Raw genomic sequence first — 7,510 nt, 5'->3', positions numbered from 1 at the left:
GGCATTCAGAGTATTAATCTCAAGAACTCCTTTCTTCTGAGTCATCCCATTATTCACAGGATTTCTTTCAGAAGTATACATGAACTAGTTATTTGCAACCATTTCAATAAGTTCCTGGGCTTCTGCAGGTGTTTTCTTCAGATGAAGAGATCCACCAGCAGAGTGGTCCAATGACATCTTGGACAATTCAGACAGACCATCATAGAATATACCTAAGATGCTCCATTCTGAAAGCATGTCAGAAGGATAGCTTTTGATCAATTGCTTGTATCTTTTTCAAGCTTCATAGAGGGATTCATCTTCCTTCTGTCTGAAGATTTGGATTTCTACTCTAAGCTTGCTTATCCTTTGAGGTGGAAAAAATTTGGCCAAGAAAACATTAACCAACTTTTCCCAAGAGTTCAGACTTTCTTTAGGTTGTGAGTCCAACCACATCCTAGCTCTGTCTCTTACAGCAAAGGGGAAAAGCAGAAGTCTGTAGACCTCGGGATTAACCCCATTGGTCTTAACAGTGTCACATATTTACAAGAATTCAGCTAAGAACTGATGAGGATCTTCCAATGGAAGTCCATGAAACTTGTAATTCTGTTGTATTAGAGAAACTAATTGAGGCTTAAGCTCAAAGTTGTTTGCTCCAATTGCAGGAATTGAGATATTTCTTCCATAGAAGTTGGAAGTTGGTGCAGTAAAGTCACCAAGCATCTTTCTTGCATCTCCACCATTGTTGTTGGGTTCGGCTGCCATGTCTGCTTCTTTTTTGAAATTTTCAGTAAGGTCCTCTCCGGAGTGTTGTGCTTTAGCTTCTCTTAGCTTCCTCTTCAGAGTTCTTTCAGGTTCAGGATCAGCTTTAACAAGAATGTCCTTATCCTTGTTCCTGCTCATATGAAAAAGAAGAGAACAAAGAGAGAATGGGAATCCTCTATGTCACAATATAGAGATTTCTTTATGTAAGTATAAGAATAGAATAATAGAAGAATGAGAAGAGAGAGGAGATGAGTAATTCGAACAGAGAGAAGAGAGACGGGTTCGAATTATGAGTAGAAGAGAAGTGTTAGTAATTAAATAAATAAATAGAAAGAGATGAGAGAGAGAGTATTCGAATTTTTGTTTAGTAGAATAAAAGAAAAATTATTTTTGTTTTTATTTTAATTATTTAGTTAGTGATAAAAAATATTAAAAGAAATAAAATAAAATTAGAATTTAAAATAATTAGTTAATTAAAAAGAATTTTGAAAAAGTGGTTAGTTGTTTTCGAAAATGAAAAGTGAAAAAGTAGTTAGGTGGTTTTGAAAAAAATAAGAAATAGTAAATTTTTAAAATTAAAACAAACAAATCAAGTAATTAGTTGAAAAGGTTTGAAAGTAAATTTTGAAAAGATAAGAAGTTAGAAAAAGATTTTGAAATTAAAATTTTAAAAAGATATGATTGAAATTTATTTTAAAAAAGAATTGAAAAAGAAATTAAAAAGATTTGATTTTTAAAATTAAAGTTGATAACTTGACTAACAAGAAACTAAAAGATATGATTCTAGAATTTAAAGGTTGAACCTTTCTTAACAAGAAAGTAACAACTTGAAATTTTTTCAAAACATTAATTGTTAGCAAGGATTTTCGAAAATATGAAATAAAATTAAGAAAAATATTTTGAAAAATTAGTTTTAAAATTTTCGAAAACATTAAACGAAAAATGAAAAAGATTTTGAAAAATTTTAAGAATGAAATTCGAAAATCATAAAAAAATGAAAAAGAATTGATTTTGAAAAAGATTTGAAAAGATAAAGTTTTTAAATTGAAATTTTTTACTTGACTAACAAGAAACAACTAAATTTTAAAAATTTTTGACCAAGTCAACTCAAATTTTCGAAAATTATGAGAAGAATAAGGAAAATATATATTTTTTTTACTTTTGAATTTTTAATAAATAAGAGAGAAAAATAACAAAATGAAACAAAACATAAAAATTTAAGATCAAAACAAATAATGCATGCAAGAATACTTTGAATGTCAAGATGAACACCAAGAACACTTTGAAGATCATGATGAACATCAAGAACATATTTTTGAAAATTTTTAAGAAAAGAAAGACATGCAAGACACCAAACTTAAGAACTTTTGTACTAGGGACACTAATAATTCGAAAATGCACAAGAAAAACAAGAAAAGACACAAAATAAGAAAAATTAAAGATCAAACAAAGAAAATCATCAAGAACAACTTGAAGATCAAAGAAGAACACAATGCATGAATTTTCGAAAATCTAAGAAAAATTAAAAATATGCAGTTGACACCAAACTTAAAATTTGACACTAGACTCAAACAAGAAACACAAAATTTTTTTGGTTTTATGATTTTATTAAATTTTTTTTTTGTATTTTTTTTCGAAATTCTTTTGGAAAAAGAAAATAAAGAAATTCAAAATTTTTAATAAGAATTCCAGGATTCATGTAATGTTAGTCTAAAGCTTCGGTCCAAAAGAATTAGACATGGCCAAATGGCCAGCCAAGGTTTAGTAAAACACTGTAAATAACAATATCAGATTTAAGAATCCAAAGGCTCATGCAATGTTATTCTAAAGCTTCGGTCCAAAACAATTAGACATGGCCAAATGACCAGCCAAGCTTTAGCATAACAAATACAGACATGTCCTTTCTACAATGAAAAGTGGAAACTTCAGTCCAAAAGATTAGACATGGCTTAACAGCCAGCCAGGCTTCAACATATCTCATGAAGCTCTAGAATTCATTCTTAAAAAAAAATTTTTTTCGAAAACTCTTTGAAAAGAAATAAAGGTTGAAACAAGAAAGAAGGTTACCTAATCTAAGCAACAAGATGAACCATTAGTTGTCCAAAATCGAACAATCCCTGGCAACGGCTCCAAAAACTTGGTGCACGGAATTCTGATCACACTTTTCACAACTCTGGTACAACTAACCAGCAAGTGCACTGGGTCGTCCAAGTAATACCTTACGTGAGTAAGGGTCGATCCCACGGAGATTGTCGGCTTAAAGCAAGCTATGGTCATCCTGTAAATCTTAGTCAGGCGGATTCAATTGGTTATGAGTTTTGATAATTGAAAGATAAATAAAACGTAAATTAAAATAAAGATACTTATGTAATTCATTGGTGGGAATTTCAGATAAGCGTTTGGAGATGCTTTGTTACTTCTGAACCTCTGTGATAAACCCCAATTTTGTGGTTTACATTGTGTAGAATTTGGGGGTTTTGTCAATATTTTCCGCACTTATTCACAAGAAATGCATGGTTTTGTGTTCTCTTCCTAATATTGCTCCATGATGAAAAACATGCTTATTTTGCCTTAAAATTGCTATATTTTAATCCTCTTCTATTGCCATTCGATGCCGTGATGTATTTGTTGAGTGATTTCAGGAATTATAGGGTAGGAATGGCCTAGAAGAGAGAAAGAAAGCATGCACAAGAGGAAGGAACATGAAGATTTGGATTTTGGAAAATTCAGCATTGGCGCGCGCGCGCACCTCACGCGCACGCGTACATGAAGATAGCTGGAAGCGGCGCGCAAGGATGGATGCATCTGCGCAGGTCAGAAAAATTCGACCGACGCGCACGCGCACGCACGCATGGCGCGCATGCGCGGGAAGCTGCACGTGACCTCATTAAAGGAAATCGTGCCTGGCGATTTCTGAGGCTCATGAGGCCCAAAATCAAGCTGTTTCTGCATGGAAAAGACCCAAGGATGCTAGGGGAAAAAGGGGGGGGGATCATTCATTTTTACACTAAGACACATTTTTAGCTTGTTTTTGGTTCTTTGTTCTTCTAGAGAGAGAAACCCTTGTTCCTCTATAGATCTAGCTTTAATTTGATCTTTCCTTGTTGAATTCTGAATTAGATCTTGTTAATAACTAGCTTTGATTGTTGAATTTGAATTTCTTAGTATAATTTTGCTTAGATCTTGTGTTAGTTTTATGAATTCTTGTCAATTGTTACTTTATACCCATTTCATGAATGTTGTGAATTTTGATTTGTTGTTGTTACATTGATGATTTCTATGATTAATTGTGTTGTTTGAGTGATTGTATGTTGATAATTATTAGTGGGTGATCGTTAATTTCAATTTACTTGCAATTTGAACATGTCTTTTGTTAATGCTTACCAAGTGTTTGATGAATTGTTTACCTTGATTATGGAGTAGTTCTTTTTACTCTTGGCCTAGGCTAAGGGAATTGGGTAAACTTGAGTCATTGGGTCTAATGGATTTGATGATTTGGGAACCCTTAGTGGTCAATTTGATAGCCATTGACACTAGCCTACTACTAGATTAATTAGTAGTGAGGTTAGACCTTATGGGTTGATGTTGACCAAACCATTTAACGTACTTCAAGTATAGAAGTAGACTTAATGAGTTTGGTTCCTCATAATTGTCAAGATATGGTTATTAGATAAGGATGGTGACCCCAATTTCCATGCCTAGCCAAGAGTTGCTTTCATTATTCATATTTAAAAACCCAAATTCTTGATTACTTGTCTTAGTTAAAGTTAATTGCTTAGTTTAGAATAGAGTTATATTGGATGTTACCTTGTTAGTATGGAATTGCTCACATCTTGCTTTGTTACTTGAATTAGTTCCTTGCACTTTAAGATTGCTTGCTTGTTAAGATTCTTAGTTTACATTCTTGCTTATAACTCACAACCCCGGATGTCTAGCCAATGTTGAAGCACATGTTTGCCCATTCCTTATGAGACGATCCAAGGTTTGAATACTTCGGTTATTTCTATTGGGGTTGAACTTGTGACAACCAAATCCCTCTCTGAATTTGATTCTCAAGGATTGTTGTTGGTAGAGCTATACTTACAATGCAACTTTATTGAAGAATCTTTACCGACGATACCCTTGGGCAAGCTATCAAATTTTTGGCACCGTTGCCGGGGAATGGTTGCAACATATGCCTTAATATTTGTTATGTGAATATGTGAATATTGTAGATAGTTTGTTTGCTTTTCAATACTTAGCTATAGTTTAGATTTTTCTTATACTTGTGCTATGACTCTCAAGTTTGATGACTCGGTCTCAACCGAATTCTAGCTTAGCCGACCTTGATCCCGAGATTGAAAGAACCTTGTTACACACTCGGCAAGCTAGACGGCGGTTGGATTATATGGCTAGTACTTCGGCCTCTCTTGAGGGACATACCGAATCACTAGATGGCACCGAGAGTGACTTGGAGTCCGCTACTTCCTAATCTTCTGTTGGCACTACTAATACATCTTTGCATCCTATAGGTGAGCCACACATGGCGGAGCCACGACGGATCACTTTGCATAAGCAAGGAGCTCTAGATATCATACTCCAACCGTTGCAAGCAAGGTATCCTAACCTTGATCCAAACTTTGAGTTGAAGAGTAGCTTGATAAATTTGCTTCCTAAGTATCATGGGTTGCCGGGTCAAGACCCCATCCGACATCTAAAGGATTTTCAAGTTGCTTGTTCTACGGCTCAAAGGCACGGAGCCGATGAGGTGGCTATCATGGTTTTTGACTTCCCTTTCTCTCTTGAAGGGCAAGCGAAGACATGGTTTTATTCGCTACCGGATGAGATTGCTACCAATTGGGATTTCTTGAGAAGAGAGTTTCTAGATAAATTCTTCCCACCGGAGAAGACCGACTACATCTGGAAGAAGATTTCGGGTATAACGCAAAGAGGCCAAGAGAGTTTGTATGAGTATTGGTCTCGGTTCAAGAGGCTATTGGAATCTTGTCCACACGATGGAATGAACACTCACTTGCTCATTAGCTACTTCACCGGAGGTCTTTGCGTGGAAGATAGAAGATTGCTTACCGCTTCTAGCGGTGGTTCCCTTTCGAAAAACAAGACGGAGGGAGAAGCTTGGAATTTGATAAAGGATGTTGCCGAGGCTACACAACATACAAGGGTGAGAAGTAATCCTTTCAAGGGTGTGGTAGAACCATCCCCTTCCGAATCAAGCCTAACCAAAGCACTTGGGGATATGACTACCATCCTTACCCAAATACAAAAGGATCAAAAGGAATACTACTCCATCCAAGCCGTCTAAGCCCTACCTCCAGTTGCTCAAATTGAAGGCCCTCCTAGAATTTATGGTTTGTGCTCTAGCACCACACATTACACCGATCAATGCCATCAAATTCAAGAGGAACATGCTCTTGTAGTGGCTAATGTGAATTACAACAACCGTCCACCCTATCCTCTTCAAGGTCAAAACAACTACCCTCATGGTAGTAATCAACATCAAGGGTGGAGGGATAATGCACAAGGGAACAATCAAAACCAATGATGGAACAACTCTTCTTCTCATAACAACAACAACCAATCTTCATCCCAATACCACCATAACAACACTAACTACCAAGCCAACCAAGGTCACTCCAACTAAAACCAAAACAACTACACCAAATACCAAGCACCACATCATAGACAACAATCCAACCAAACTCCTCCATCTATCACCAATCAAGTTGATGAGCTTAGAGCCGCCATGGAGAAACGAGATGAAAGTAACAAGGCTCAATTCGATGCCTTGGATGCTCAATTAGCTAACCTCACCAACATGCTCTCAAAGATGGTCATGCCAAACCAACTCTCCACCTCCAACAACAACACCAACCAACCCTCAAGCTCTTCTAACCTTCCATCCCAACCCCAACCAAACCCAAAGGGCGGTCTCAACGCCATCACTCTACGGTCGGGAACTACATTGGAGGAGATACCTTCAAGGGTCTTGGAAGACATTCATGAGGAAGAAGTGGTTGTTGAAGCTTGGTAGCACGAAATTGTTACTTGGTGCACAAAATTGTTACTTTCTTACAATTTAGCACACATTACTCTCTTACAATTTCGCACACATGACCAGCAAGTGCACTGGGTCATCCAAGTAATACCTTACGTGAGTAAGGGTCGAATCCCACAGAGATTGTTGGTTTGAAGCAATCTATGGTTATCTTGTAAATCTTAGTCAGGAAGTCAATTATGTTTATCAGTTGAATTATGAATAACCAGTAGAGCATAAATTAAAAGTTACTTGTTGTGTAATAATGGAGAATATGTTGGAGTTTTGGAGATGCTTTGTCTTCTGAATCTCTGCTTTCCTCTGTCTTCTGATTCACGCACGCACGTCCTCCTATGGCAAGCTGTGTGTTGGTGGATCACCGTTGTCAATGGCTACCTTCCATCCTTCCAGTGAAAACTACGCTCACGCACTCTGTCACAGCACGGCTAATCACCGGTTGGTTCTCGATCCGGTTGGAATAGGATTTGCTATCCTTTTGCATCTGTCACTAACGCCCAGCCTTCAGGAGTTTGAAGCTCGTCACAGTCATTCAATCCTTGAATCCTACTCGGAATGCCACAGACAAGGCTTAGACTTTCCGAATTCTCATGAATGCCGCCATCAGTTCTAGCTTATACCACGGAGATTCTGATTAAAGAATCTAAGAGACACTCATTCAATCGAATATAGAACGGAGGTGGTTGTCAGGCACACGTTCATGGGTTGAGGAAG

The 7,510-nt window shown here is 36.7% G+C and overlaps 1 non-coding gene across 1 annotated transcript; it reads left to right on the top strand.

Moving 5' to 3' along the window:
- Positions 1-231: 231 nt before the first annotated feature.
- LOC112725615 (small nucleolar RNA R71) lies at positions 232-339 on the top strand. Its single transcript, XR_003164712.1, has one exon. It is a non-coding gene; the product is annotated as a small nucleolar RNA R71 (small nucleolar RNA).
- Positions 340-7,510: the final 7,171 nt, after the last annotated feature.

The sequence above is a fragment of the Arachis hypogaea genome, chromosome 11 (genome assembly GCF_003086295.3).
Source record: "Arachis hypogaea cultivar Tifrunner chromosome 11, arahy.Tifrunner.gnm2.J5K5, whole genome shotgun sequence".
In the NCBI taxonomy this organism is placed as follows: domain Eukaryota; kingdom Viridiplantae; phylum Streptophyta; class Magnoliopsida; order Fabales; family Fabaceae; genus Arachis; species Arachis hypogaea.
This window is presented reverse-complemented; position numbering and strand designations above follow the sequence as displayed.